General features: G+C 44.8%; 1 protein-coding gene and 1 pseudogene across 1 annotated transcript in view; one reads left to right on the top strand and one right to left on the bottom strand.

Moving 5' to 3' along the window:
- Positions 1 to 393: 393 nt before the first annotated feature.
- Positions 394 to 14,763, top strand: part of LOC122680076 (apolipoprotein L3-like) — a 214,078-nt gene continuing 199,708 nt past the window's right edge. Inside the window, exon 1 of the mRNA XM_043880970.1 lies at positions 394 to 467. The gene's annotated coding sequence lies outside the window, so the exon portion shown is untranslated. The remainder of the gene's footprint in view (positions 468 to 14,763) is intronic.
- Positions 7,948 to 14,722, bottom strand: LOC122679979 (annotated as a pseudogene).

The raw sequence follows: 14,763 nt of genomic DNA, 5'->3' as shown, positions 1-14,763 counted from the left end.
CATAGCCCTCAGCAGCAGCAGTATGACCATGTGCTGGTGAAACAAAGGTGAATAAGGCAGGCAGGCTGGCAACAGCGTGGGGGTGGAGAGGACTGAGCGGGTGGGAAGATGGCCGTGGAGATGGGGAGAGGTTCGCCAAGGGACTTACAATGTGTTGGTGACTGTTCTCCTTCAAGGAGCTGAGGCATGGAAGACTGTGTCAAGAAGGCCGTGGAATGTTAGGGCTGGGGTTGTTTCTCTAAGGGGTCAGCAGGAGGTGAAAATAGCCCAGGTTGGGGCCAGGGTGGGCAGGGTGTTGTTAACTTGAGCAACTCAGAGAAGAAGTTTTCACTTTCCTTTTTAGGTTCTCTGGGTATATCTGGGCCCCATAATTGTGTGGTCATTGCAGAGATCCCAGAAGGTGGCTGCATCTGCAGAGCTGAGAACAACTGGATCTTGTTCACACTCGGCCAGAAGAAGATTCCTGGGTAAGCAGGGGAGTAGGAGCCCTGCCCATCTCCCCATTCTCAGGACGACTGTCTGAGAAAAGAATGCTCCTCACTACAGAAGAAGGGAAATGGAAGCTCAGGGAGGTGAGGTCATGACTCGAGGCACAGGTTAAGCAGTGGCAGAGCCTGGATGTGGAGGCAGGTGTGCGTTTGTTCCTACAAAAGCTTTCCTAAACCAAGATGACATAGAGCATAGATGATGTAGGTCTCAAATCACAGTTTACTGGCAGAGGGTGATCATCTGGAATGTGCAGGATGGCCATAAATGGAAATGCTCAAAAATGTGATAACACTATCAGAAAGAACTTTTATCAAGACAGACAAGGAAAACAAATCTAAGTACTCCACCACAGGTAAAAGTGTGATGCCTGTTTTCACGAAGCTGTTTGCTTCAAGTCCCAGTAACGGGTCCTATACCTCGTATGCTAGCCAGGCTCTGCCTGGGAGGGTGGAGGGAGCCCCCAAGACCCTGGAGCAGGAGGAGCAGCAGAGAAGAGACAGGGTACTTGCCCAGTGCTGGGAGCTGCAGGAACTCCACACAAACAGACCCGCAACAAGGAAAGTGCAAGATTCCAGGGGGGCCTGGAGAGGAACTGGGGGAGGCAGCAGGGGGAGGAGGCTTTGGAGTGGGAACTCTAATTACAGGTAACATTTCATCTGGTGAGGCAGGTGGGGAAAGGCATTGCAGGGGGAGGAGCAACCTGAATGAAGGCCTGGAGTCTGGGGGGGAATCAGAGTCCAGGGAGCTGGGAGTCCTCCAGGCCCCTGGACCAGGCCCTGTGGGGTAAGGGGGGGTGAGAAAGACAGGAGTAGGAGCATCAGGAGGGCCTGGTGATGGGCTAAGGACTCTGAATCTGGCCCTGCCTTTACTCCTCCTATCCCTGCCCATAGAGTATGAGCTGTCCCATGTGGAGGGGGATGTTTGGTAGAGTCTCTGTCTGCCCATGGGGAGGGGAGGGCTCCGTGTCTGGCCATGCAGTTGGGCAGGGACAGGCTTCCCCACAGACCTCCCTTTTCCCAGAAACAGCCTTTCCAGGAAGTGACCTGGAGGCTAACAGAGGAAGACACTCACAGTAGAAATCTGTCAGAAGGGAGCACCGCCCAACATCCATACCCGGCTGAGGCCCATGACAAGGGTCAGGACCAGGACAAGAGTGGGAGGGAAGGACAGAAGGATAAGTCCACGGTCATGATGCATTTACAATTCTTTGGCCTCATCCAGGAGCTGGCCCTTCTGCTGGAGCCCTCCTCTTCTTTCTGGCTTGAATTTTCCTCCTCATGTTTCATGATTTCAATTGGCTGTCCTGGCTCCTGGGGTCCTGCAGCTTTGAGGCAAAGAAGGAGGCAGGGGAGTAGCCAGTTCTCTTCTCCCACCTGCTTGGAGGCAGGCCTCCTCTGTGAATACTCTCCCATCCACAAGGTCGCTGCCTCTATCCTCTGCTACCAGGCACACTCCCTAGTGGACAAGCTGATGTGGACAAGCTGTTCCTGAGGGACAACCCTGGGCATCACAGACAGAAGGTGACAGAAAGATAGATCCTAGGATGGGGCTTAGGGGAGGGGATTTGGGGGAAGCTCTAAAGACATGGGGCAACTCTAGATTGGGTGCTGCCAAGAACTGGGGTCAGTTCTAGCAGTGTGAGTCTCAGTAAGTCCATCTGTGGAGTTGGGGACGAGAGCAAGGAGAAAGGTGCAATTGGTAGAGAAGGAGCAGTCATGCTTTTCAGCCAAGGGAGGGGTGTTTCCTTGTTGAGGGCGCAGTGATGCATGTTTGCTGTCTCCTTAGCACCTGCTCTCAGGGTGACCCTGTGTGAAGCTGGAGTTCTGTGAGAGACTTTACATCCAAGAGGAAAAGAACATCACCCTGTGTTGATACCAGGCCAGCTTTGGGATCTCATGGGTTCTTTCTTTCTCAATCCTTTATAAACATTCCTGTGAATAAACAGAAGGGAATATCCCCACAGACTTCGAGACAGCTCTTCTTATTAAATTTATTTCACAACAAAATATTTCCTGTTATACTTACTCTTCTTTACATCATGAACAGAAAAGAAAGAAAGATCCCAGCTCAGTCCTGTCCAACTCTTTGTAGCCCCATGAACTGTAGCCCACCAGGCTCCTCTCCATGGGATTTCCTAGGCAAGAATACTTGAGTGGGTTGCCATTTCCTTCTCCAGGGGATCTTCCCAGCTCAGGGACTGAATCCACATCTCTTGCATTTTTCATCTCCTGTATTACCACTAGTGCAGTTTTTCAACTTTATGTCTCCCTTTTTGATCATACTTTATCTAAAGTCCTCTCATTTGATTATTATTATGAACTCATGGCCTTTCACAGACTGAACAAGGCCCAATGAAATATATTTATAGTAATGTTAACTTTTATTATTATTATTATTATAATATGTGGGTGCCCTTCTGACCACTTCTCTGAACATCTTCAAGAGCATCCTTGCCTTTGCAGGAACAAAGATGCCGGCCTGTGGATGCCTTCCCTGCAAGTTATCTTGCATCCTTTGATGGACAGAAGCCCATGGGTGCACATGTGGGTGGGCAAGATGCTGCTGGACAATATCTGTTGAAGGTCACAGTTCACTCTCATTATTCTGGTTTACCCCTGTTTTCATACCTACTTTTCTAGAGAAATTGGTTTCATCAACACGAACATGCCTCCTACACTGACAGTTGTCACAGCAAGAGTCACACCTATTTCTTGTTGGCACTTAATTCAACTGCTTCCATCATCCTTAAGGTCGTGGTGCTCGAAATAACCCCTTTCTTGTGGGTTACTGAATACTATAAAGTGACTTCTGCTGTCTTAGGGCTTCCCTGGTGGCTCAGAAGGTAAAGCATCTGCCTGCAATGTGGGAGACCTGGGTTCAATCCCTGGATTGGGAAGATCCCCTGGAGAAGGAAATGGCAACCCACTCCAGTACTCTTGGCTGGAAAATTCCATGGATGGAGGAACTTGGTAGGTATAGTCCATGGGATCGCAAAGAGTTGGACACCACTGAGCAACTTCACTGGTAGCAGTCTTAGAGTTAAACAATCAAAATGCTAAGTGCATACAGTTAAAAAAAAATCAATTTGTACAGAGGGTTCATCCTTCCCAAGGAAAGCTATTTCACTAGTAGCAGTCTTAGAAAAGCTATTTTCACTAGTACCAGTCTTAGAGTTAAAACAATCAAAATCCTAAGAGCACATGGTTAAAAAAAATCAATTTGTACAGAAAAATTGATCCTTCCCAAGGAAAAGCTATTTCTTTCAGTTCAGTTCAGTCACTCAGTCGTTTCCAATTCTTTGCAACCCCATGGACTGCAGCACGCTAGGCCTTCCTGTCCATCACGAACTCACAGAGTTTACTTGAACTCACGTCCATCGAGTTGGTGATGCCATCCAACCACCTCATCCTCTGTCATCCCCTTCTCCTCCTGCCTTCAATCTTTCCCAGCAACAGGGCCTTTTCCAATGAGTCAATTCTTCTCACCAGGTGGCCAAAGGATTGGAGTTTCAGCTTCAACATCAGTCCTTCCAATGAATATTCAGGACTGACTTCCCTTAGGATGGACTGATTGGATCTCCTTGCAGCCCAGGGGACTCTCAAGAGTCTTTACCAACACCACAGTTTAAAAGCATCAATTCTTCGAAGCTCAGCTTTCTTTATAGTTTAACTCTCACATCCATACATGACTACTGGAAAAATCATAGCTTTGACTAGATAGGCCGTTGTTGGCAAAGTAATGTCTCTGCTTTTTAATATGCTGTCTAGGTTGGCCATAACTTTTCTTCCAAGGAGCAAGTGTCTTTTAATTTCATGGCTCCAATCACCACCTGCAGTGATTTTGGAGCCCCACAAAATAAAGTCTGTCACTGTTTCCATTGCTTGTCCATCTATTTGCCATGAAGTGTTGGGACCAGATGCCATGATCTTAGTTTTCTGAATGTTAGTTTTAAGCCAACTTCTTCACTCTCCTCTTTCACTTTCATCAGGAGGCTCTTGAGTTCTTCTTCCCTTTCTGCCATAAGGGTGGTGTCATCTCCATACTTGAGGTTCTTGATATTTCTCCTGGCAATCTTGATTCCAGCTTGTGCTTCATCCACCCCAGCGTTTCTTATGATGTACTCTGCATATAAGTTAATAAGCAGGGTCATAAATACATCCTTGATGCACTCTTTTTCTGATTTGGAACCAGTCTGTTGTTTCCAGTCCAGTTCTAACTGTTGCTTCCTGACCTACATACAGATTTCTCAGGGGGCAGGTCAGGTGGTCTGGTAATCCCATCTTTTAAGAATTTTTCACAGTTTGTTGTGATCCACACACTCAAAAGCTTTGGCATAGTCAATACAGCAGAAGTAGATGTTTTTCTGGAACTCTCTTGCTTTTTCAATGATCCAGTGGATGTTGGCAATGTGATCTCTGGTTCCTCTGCCTTTTCTAAATCCAGCTATTTCTTTAGATAGTTAATCAATGTCTTTAAATTATATTTGGAGAAGAAAATGGAAACACACTCCAGTATTCTTGCCTAGAATTCCATAGACAGAGGAGCCAGATGGGCTACAGTCCATGCAGTCACAGAGAGTCAGACCCATTGAGTGATTAACACACACACACAAATGATATTACTACATTGGGAGGTGGAATCGTGTGAAAACATGCTCAGGAGACAGGAATCTGGACATGGATTCTGACTCTAGCACTACCTGTGTGCTTCGAGTAATTTACTTAACCTCTCTATGCTTCAGTTTCCTTTCTTATAGGATTGTTGTGAGAACTAAAAATAAGTGAATTCATACCAAGCAATTGGAAAGTTGCATGGTGCATAGTGGGTTGTCATCAACCACAACAGCCAATCAGTATTAGTTATTGCATTTTTCATTTTCTTGATTTGAACATTTGTATATTATTTATTTATTTCTTACTAGGAAAAATAAGGATTTCATTTGTTTTTATTTTTTCTATACCCCTCTCCATCTTCTGCTTATATAATTATTTCTCTAATTCTATATCCTCTATTAGGAAGCTTTGCACTTCTAAACATTTTATTTGCATATTTATTTGTTATACCCTCAACTGTAGCTACTATTTCATTACTCCTAGTTTTGTAAACAACTCTTCCCTTCAGAGCTTCAGCTCCCAAGTTCTAGAAATGTATTTTAGCTTTTATATTGATTAACTGAATTGTTAGATATATATATCAACAGTACTTCAGTTTTAAAACAGCATCCAAAATAACCAAAATGGGAAAACCAGGACTTGGACATACATTAATTTACATTAGATTTAAAAAAAATCAAACAAGAGAGTTTACATATTTGTGACATTTTAACACATTTTTTAAGAGCTAACTTGTACCAAAAAGCTGCACATTCTTCTGGGCAGAGCTTTCTTTTTTCCTGATGTTTCTAATTGGCTTCGTTTTCACCCTTGCACTATTTATCTTCAACATTTCCTCCATTTCTTTCCAACTGTGCCTCATATGATACCGATTCCCCTGTCCCCACAGACTCTGGACTTTTTATCCCATTCTGGACTGGTTTCTCTCTCAATCTGATGTGTGCCCAGCTTCAATCCTTGGATTCCCTTCTGGCTGGCTTGATGTTCCTGACTCCTGGATCCCACGTCTCTCTTGTGGGTATCCTTTATCTTCCTCCATAGTTACACAAACACACCACCTATTGTTTTTCCTTGCACCTCAACTTTAAGTAACCTTCTAAAAGTCTGGTGAAGAGTGAAGGCTGCTGTGAATATGGGATGGGATGTGGGGTTGGTGAGCTTGTCCCCTGCTCTCCCCTCGGCCTCCCTCTCATCTTGCTGCCTCTCTGGGGCTCTGCCCAGCAGACCAGTCTTCTCTCCTGTGAACACGCTCCCTGTTTCTCTCCCTCTCCTGCACTCCTCTTTATTCAGCTATCACTTCTCCATCCAGTGAGCCTTCAAACATTTCTTGAACACTCTGGTCTCTTGTTGCCCCCATGCTTGTTTTTATTAGCAGCAGAGGGATGAGAGGCAGGCTATGGTTCTTGAGCCCAGTGAGTGGGGAGGAATCCAGTCTACCAGGGGCAAGATGTCTGACCTTGGCCAAATCATAAAACTTCTGTACTTCAGCTTCCTTATCTGTAGATGGGGATACAATGTACACATCTCAAATGTTAATGGAATAACATACAAGTTATCATATGTAAAGTTTCAGAGCCAACAGCAATGCAGAGCGATGACCACAAACACAAGTTACTCTTATCCGCAGCTGTTATTATACCTCTAAGTACCTTTACTCTCATTTCAGTCAGGTCTCAGGAGGAGGAGTTGACAAAGGCTCTTTTGCCTTCTGAAAACAGTAGCTAAATGTAATCAACACCTGCTTTCCCTCCTCTTCCCCCATGGCAAGATAATCACATGCAGAACCAAAATAAATTTTTTATATATGTGAAGACCTGAAGCTTTTCTTTTTTTAAAGACCACTGAGAATGGGAAAGTCTGAAAGGATGGACACCCTTATATATTATGAGTGCAAACATAAATTATGACAGTTTGTTTGCATAACAGTGTGGCTCTAGGTATGAAAATGTTTTAGGTATTGATGCCTTGTGATTTAGTAATTGTACTTCTAGAAATAGCTTAAGGAAACAGTCTCAAATGTGAGTGAAGTTTAATACAAGGAGAATGTTCTTATTATTTACACAAAGTATTAGAGACAACCTAAACTCCAGTAGTCAGGGGAGGACAGCAGAGAGGACGGGGCACCATTCAGTGTCCTCAGCCAGGAAGGGCAGGGATACAGGAAGTGGGCTGGGGCTGGTGGGGCTCCAGGCCCTTGTGAGATAAAGGCTCTTGCAGAAGCAAGGAAGACCTGGGCTGTCAGAGTTGCACCACCAGGGACTTTGTCCAGGCAGACTTGAGCCTGGGGGGCAAAACATCATTTTAGAATGAGAAGAGTCATTTACCAATAAACACATATCCTCAGGTAATTATTTTCATATATTAAATGGAGTAGAGCATAGTCATCACAAACCTGGGATCTGGATCAGAAAGACTTGGGTTCAAGTCCAGGCTCTGGCACCAGTGTGAAAAACTGGGCTGACCTAAAGTTAGATTAGTTTCAGGAGCCTGCACATCATAGACACTGGATCAACATCACCTATTACCAGTTAGTAACGGAGTTGCTCCAACCTCATGTAATTTCTAGAATATTCCTTCCTATCTGTTCGTCCGTCTCTGGTTTTATTACTCCTATACTTCACAGATGGCTGTCTCCTCTGTCATTATCTTCTCCTTGTACCCCAATAGGATAACAGGACTATGACTTGGAGGAAGTTGGACAGAGATGAGTAACTTTCTTTAACTAGTGACCTACAGAGCCCAGGAGACAGAGAATCACGCTGGGTTAAGTCCCCGCTGGCTCTGGTGGCCCTCCCGGGGGAACCCACCTGAGATCTCAAACCTCACTGCTCCTTGAAGCCACTGCTCACTCGTGATCGAGTCCACATTCTGTTTTCTCTTCCCCAAGGGTGAGGTCACTCCTCCTTCCAGCCTGATGGAAACAGGAGCTGACGGGAGATATCTGAGACCCTGCTGCTGCCATCATGAGCTCAGAAAACGTCGGAGACCACTCAGCTAGGCAGCTGCCTCTTTTCTGGCCAGTTCCTACATGTGACCCAGAATTGAGGGTGGTTCCTCCAGGCAGAGTTAACCTACAGAGGAATCAAGAACCAAGAAGAGGATGGATAAGCACCCTGGAGCCCCCCAGAGAGGCCACATGAAGTTTCCCCAATGCGAGTATGTCCACAGAGCCTCTTTCCCAGTCCTCTCCTTAGGAAGCCACTTTCTAGGTGCTCACTTCCTCCCACACTGCCCTCTAGCAAGTGACTCAGAAGTGAGGCCAGGACAGCCCATGGGGAGGGGGACAGCAGAGAGTCCCCAAGGCCAAATGGGGCAGCAAGGGAGGTCCCCCAGGGTCCCTGGAGCTCCTCCTGCCTTTTCCCTTGGCCCAGCCTCCTCCTGCTCCCAGACCCTGGGGCATCACCACAGACACCATTCCTTCAGCTCTCACCCTGCCGCCCACCCAGCGGCTCTGCAAGAGCCCGCGGACAGTGAACTGAACCCCAGTCTACCCGTGCCACCTCCCACCTGGAGGGGAAGGGTGACCGGGTTGTTCACAGGATCACATCTGGCTCCACCCCGCCTCCACCTGGCTGATCCCCTCCCCTGGCCATCCTGAGTGTCTCTGATAGGATCCTCTCAGATAGCAGTCTCACTCAATGGTGGGTGGTCCTAAACCCTTTTTTAGAATGAGGTCACACTGGTTTACAATGTTCTATAAGTTCATGCGAACAGCACTGGACTTCTCCTTCTGTGTGTGCTGCGGTGTGCTGCTGCAGCCTCTGCGTAGCTGCGCAGTTGTTCTCGACGCTTTGCGACCCCCAGGACTGCAGCCCACCAGGCCCCTCTGTCCATGGGATTCTCTAGGGAAGGATATTGGAGTGGGTTGCCAAGCTCTCCTCCAGCTGCAGTGTACTCACAACCAAAATTTAGCTGGGAAAATCCCTAGTCGCAGAATGAAAAAATCACAGGAGTTTAACATAAGGAGGATTGAGTCATGTCCAAGAAGTGTCTGACACTTGACCTTGGGTTCCACCTCTGAGCTTTCTGCTCACTGGCCTTGGGTGGTCCCTTCTCCTGTCTCACTTTCTTCTTCTGTGAAATAAGAATAATGCCTCTGTGTGTTCACATACCAGGAAACACATCTTACATCGTCTCCCAGCACCCCCCGCCCCATATATATACATACATATCCTAGTGCCTACATCTTACCTTCAGTTCCGTAACCTCTAGATCCCTGAAATCACACAGGGATTTTGGTAACTCATTTGAGCAGTGCTCTTGCCCTGTACTGATCTGAGGTTAATTATTTTCATTGCATTCTTTATCCCATTTAATGTGAATATTCTTTTGTTTCACTGCCAAAACATGAAAGCATTCATTTGCAGGGTGCTGCCAGTCTCTGCTAGAAGTAACTCACAAACACACAGGCCTGCGCTCTCTCTCTTTGTGTGTGTGCATGTGCTCGTCTGTTCAGTCCTGTTCCATTCTGTGTGACCTCATGGGCTGTAGCCCGCCAGGCTCCTCTGTTCTTGGGATTTCCCAGGCAAGAATACTGGGAGTGGGTTGCCATCTCCTATTACAGGGGATCTTCCCAAAGCAGCGATCAAACCCATGACTCCTGTGACTCCTGAATTGGCAGGCCAATTCTTTACCACTGTACCGCCTAGAAAGCCCTCGTTCTCTTTCTAAAAATTACAACTGTAGATTCCTGAAGACATCTAAATCCCAGTATTAGATCATGATTCTGGAGGTTTGGAAGTCCAAGATATTCAAGCTAGTGGTGGTTTCTGGTGAGACCTCTCCGCCTGGCTTGCAATTCCTACCTACCCTCTAACTGTGTCCTCACATGGACTTTCCTCTGGAGGAGGCAGCAGGAAGAGAGAGAATCTGGTGTCTTCTTTTCTAATAAAGGTGACAATCTTATTGGATTAGGGCCTCACACCTATGACTTCATTTTACCCCAATTGCCTCTTTAAAGGCCAATCTTCAAATACAGTCACTGGGAGTTAACCGTCAACATATGAATGGAGGCTGAGGACGGGAAAAGCAGGTCCATCCATGACCCAGGTGACTCTACCAACAGTGCCCAGGTGATCACTCCTCAGGAAGATGAGTTTTAACAATTTATACTAAAGAGCATTTTTTAAAATTTTGCCCTAAATTTGTTGGGGTTATCATATTATGATAACAAAAGCAGATCATTCTTAAGGCATCAGCTGTGTTTATTAATTTAAATGAAAATATATGATCACCGTCACACGTAGATACAACTCTGAAAGGTTACTTCCATGAGCTGTGAGCGAATCTGGTATCCTTGGCCTCCAAGGAGAAGACTTCAATCTTGAGCCAGAGACAAGGCTGTATCACTCAGAGCTTTTTTGAAATAGAGTTTAATTGAAGTGTAAATTGGGTAGAGAAAGCTTCTAACATAGACTTCAGAAGGGGACAGAAATACTGGCCCCTGGCTACGTTTTAGCAAGGCATTATATACCTGATCAGTTCAGTTCAGTCGCTCAGTCATGTCCGATTTTGCAACCCCATAAATCACAGCAAACTAGGTCTCCCTGTCCATCACAAACTCCCAGAGTTTACTCAAATTCATGTCCATTGAGTCGATGATGCCATCCAGCCATCTCATCCTCTGTTGTCCCCCTCTCATCCTGCCCCCAATCCCTCCCAGCATCAGGGTCTTTTCCAATGAGTCAACTCTTCGCATGAGGTGGCCAAAGTATTGGAGTTTCAGCTTCAGCATCACTCCTTCCAATGAACACCCAGGACTGATCTCCTTTAGGATGGACTGGTTGGATCTCCTTCCAGTCCAAGGGACTCTCAAGAGTCTTCTCCAACACCACACTTAAGAAGCATCAATTTTTCGGCGCTCAGCTTTCTTCATAGTCCAACTCTCACATCCATACAAAACCACTGGAAAAACCATACCCTTGACCAGAGGGAACTTTGTTGGCAAAGTAATATCTCTGCTTTATAATATGCTATCTAGGTTGGTCATAACTTTCCTTCCAAGGAGTAAGCGTCTTTTAATTTCATGGCTGCAATCACTATCTGCAGTGATTGGAGCCAAAAAAATAAAGTCTGACACTGTTTCCATTGTTTCCACATCTATTTGCCATGAAGTGATGGGACCAGATGCCATGATCTTAGTTTTCTGAATGTTGAGTTTTAAGCCAATTTTTTCACTCTCCTCTTTCACTGTCATCAAGAGGCTTTTTATTTCTCTTCACTTTCTGCCATAAGGGTGGCGCCATCTGCATATCTGAGGTTATTGATATTTGTCTCGGCAATCTTGATTCTAGCTTGTGCTTCCTCCAGCCCAGTGTTTCTCATGATGTACTCTGCATATAAGTTAAATAAGCAGTGTGACAATATACAGCCTTGACATACTCCTTTTTCTATTTGGAACCAGTCTGTTGTTCCATGTCCAGTTCTAACTGTTGCTTCCTGACCTGCATATAGGTTTCTCAAGAGGGAGGTCAGGTGGTTTGGTATGCCCATCTCCTTCAGAATTTTCCACAGTTTATTGTCATGCACACAGTCAAAGGCTTTGGCATAGTCAATACAGCAGAAATAGATGTTTTTCTGGAACTCTCTTGCTTTTTTGATGATCCAGCAGATGTTGGCAATTTGATCTCTGGTTCCTCTGCCTTTTCTAAAACCAGGTTCAACATCTGGCAGTTCATGGTTCATGTATTGCTGAAACCTGAAACCTAGGTTGGAGAATTTTGAGCATTAGTTTATTAGCATGTGAGATGAGTACAACTGTGCTGTAGTTTGAGCATTCTTTGTCATTGCCTTTGTTTGGGGTTGGAATGAAAACTGACCTCTTCCAGTCCTGTGGCAACTGTTGAGTTTTCCAAATTTGCTGGCACATTGCGTGTAGCACTTTCACAGCATCGTCTTTCCCGATTTGAAATAGCTCAACTTGAATTCCATCACCTCCACTAGCTTTGTTCGTAGTGATGCTTTCTAAGGCCCACTTGACTTCACATTCCAGGATGTCTGGCTCTAGGTGAGTGATCACACCATTATGATTATCTGGGTCGTGAAGATCTTTTTTGTACAGTTCTTCTGTGTATTTTTGCCACCTCTTCTTAATATCTTCTGCTTTTGTTAGGTCCATACCATTTCTGTCCTTTATCGAACCCATCTTTGCATGAAATGTTCCCTTGGTATCTCTAATTTTCTTGAAGAGATCTCTAGTCTTTCCCATTCTGTTGTTTTCCTCTATTTCTTTGCATTGATCACTGAGGAAGGCTTTCTTATCTCTCCTTGCTATTCTTTGGAACTCTGCATTCAAATGAGAATATCTTTCCTTCTCTTCTTTGTTTTTTGCTTCTCTTCTCTTCACAGCTATTTGTAAGGCCTCCTCAGACAACCATTTTGCCATTTTGCATTTCTTTTCCATGGGGATGGTCTTGATCCTTGTCTCCTGTACAATGTCACAAACCTCCTTCCATAGTTCACCAGGCACTCTGTTTATCAGATCTCTTCCCTTAAATCTATTTCTCACTTCCACTGTATAGTCATAAGGGATTTGATTTAGGTCATACCTGAATGGTCTAGTGGTTTTATACCTGATAGCAAGCTGCTAATTGGATAAAAGAAATGCCTCAGACAGAGAGTGTTGCACCAGGCTCCTCTCCCACAACATGCATTTTGAGATAGAATGGCACAAGTGGACTCACCTCTGGCCATAAAACAATTGACATGAATCTTGAAGAAAGGCAGATTTCCAAGCAAATGAATAGTTTCATTAATACAGCTTAAGAAAAACATTTCCATGAGAAATACACGTTGGTTAGCTCAAGGTTTGAGAAAAAGTTAAGTTCAGGGGGCACCAAGTGTCATCATGGCAACACAGTATTACAAGGAACCCCTTAATCTCATGTAGATAAGGAGGAAAAAATGTCTGCCACTAGCAGTTTATTTCCTCCTGCCACGTGGGGACCCCTGTCCTTCCTCCCTGACTGTTATCCTTTATTTCCCCCCTTTTCATTTAGGAGAATATGGCTACTAGGGAAAAGGGGTGGCAATTCTGTTCAGACTGTTTCGAGCTGGCCAAGGACAAAGACCCTAAATTGTTGAGGCAGCATGTTCTGCTTACCCTCATATTGAGGATCTTGGATCCAGGAGGCCCCAAGCAATAGTTGGAGAAGGCTGTGGTACTTGGAGGAGCTTGAACCACCATTTGTGATTTAAAAGCCTTCATGCAGCCAGAAACAAGTTGAACCAATCAATACATATATATTTGGAAACTATGCACCTGATGTGCTAAGTCACTTCATCATGTATGACTCTTCGCAACCCTAGGTACTGTATGTAGCTCACCAAGCTCCTCTGTCCATGGGATTCTCCAGGCATGAATACTGGAGTGGGTTGCCATGCCCTTCTCCAGGGGATCTTCCTGACCCAGGGATCAAACCCACATCTCCTACATCTCCTGCACTGGCAGGCAGATTCTGTACCACTAGCGCCACCTGGGAAGCCCAACTATGCACCTAGTATCATATTATACCAGAGTTAAGGCTGATGTCCTCAGAGAGAACATGGGTCATTGTTAGTCAATGAATAACCTAGTGAATAGCATAAAATATTGGGGAATAGTGGAAAACTAACAGATTTCTCTGGACATGGTTTATCTTTCCCTTCTGAGACACCGGTAGATCTAGATGAGATTAGTTTAGAAAGGGGTCTCATTTAGTTCAGAGAATCGTCAGAGTCCAGTATAGTTCTGGGTTAATCAGAGACTAAAGAACCTTTGTAAAGAGAACTAGGCTTGGGAATCAAGCAGTCCTATTTTGAATTAGCATGTTTTAGTCAAAGGTATGGAATTAATGATGAGCATTGGTTAGGAATTTCTGTAATGTCCTCCAATGCCAAGTGACCATTAACATCCTATTTCCCACTATTCCTTGATGAGAGGCAGAAGGCATAAAGAATATTCCCAGCTATAAAATAAACTGCACTCCAATGCCTATGAATCCTAAGATAAATATTTTTTTAAATAGAAGAAATTCAATGATTGCTAAGCAGAACAAATGCAGTCTACATAAAACTAAGGTAAGAAACCTTTTAATTACACAGGAAATCAATGGAAGGATTAATGATTTTAAGAGAAGAATCATTTTTCCTGTAGCCCCACTGCTGTGAATGATATCTTCATGAGCTTGGGCCGCCTTCTCCAGTGAATACCGGGGACCTATTACTGGTCTCAACTAAAGAATTCATTCCAGCTTGGAGGGCTGCTGCAAACTGCTGAAATTCCTCCTTGGAAGATGAAGGGAGAGCTACTCCTTTCATGCTAGATTCCTTTGTCATGGATCCTGTGAGTTTATTTCAATAGCACCTCTGCATCAAAAAACTATTACTGGTCCTCCATGTGACAAAAAGATTAAATCTTCGCTAAGTTTGACATTAGCAAACATTTCAATAATCACATCAACTCTTTTTTCACCAACAGATTTCTTAGTTTTATCAATATAATTAGCATCTTTGTGATTAAACACTTCATGAGCTCCATTTGGCAAAACAATCTTTTGTCCTTCCTCAGTAGTAGCTGTGCCCAGAATCTTTAAGCCATAAGCTCTAACCATTTGGCCTGCTGCTCTTCCAGCTCCTCCACTAGACCCAGAACACTTCCTCCAGCTTTCACAGGCACTGTGGA

This window comes from Cervus elaphus, chromosome 22 (genome assembly GCF_910594005.1).
Source record: "Cervus elaphus chromosome 22, mCerEla1.1, whole genome shotgun sequence".
Classification (NCBI taxonomy): Eukaryota; Metazoa; Chordata; class Mammalia; order Artiodactyla; family Cervidae; genus Cervus; species Cervus elaphus.
This window is presented reverse-complemented; position numbering and strand designations above follow the sequence as displayed.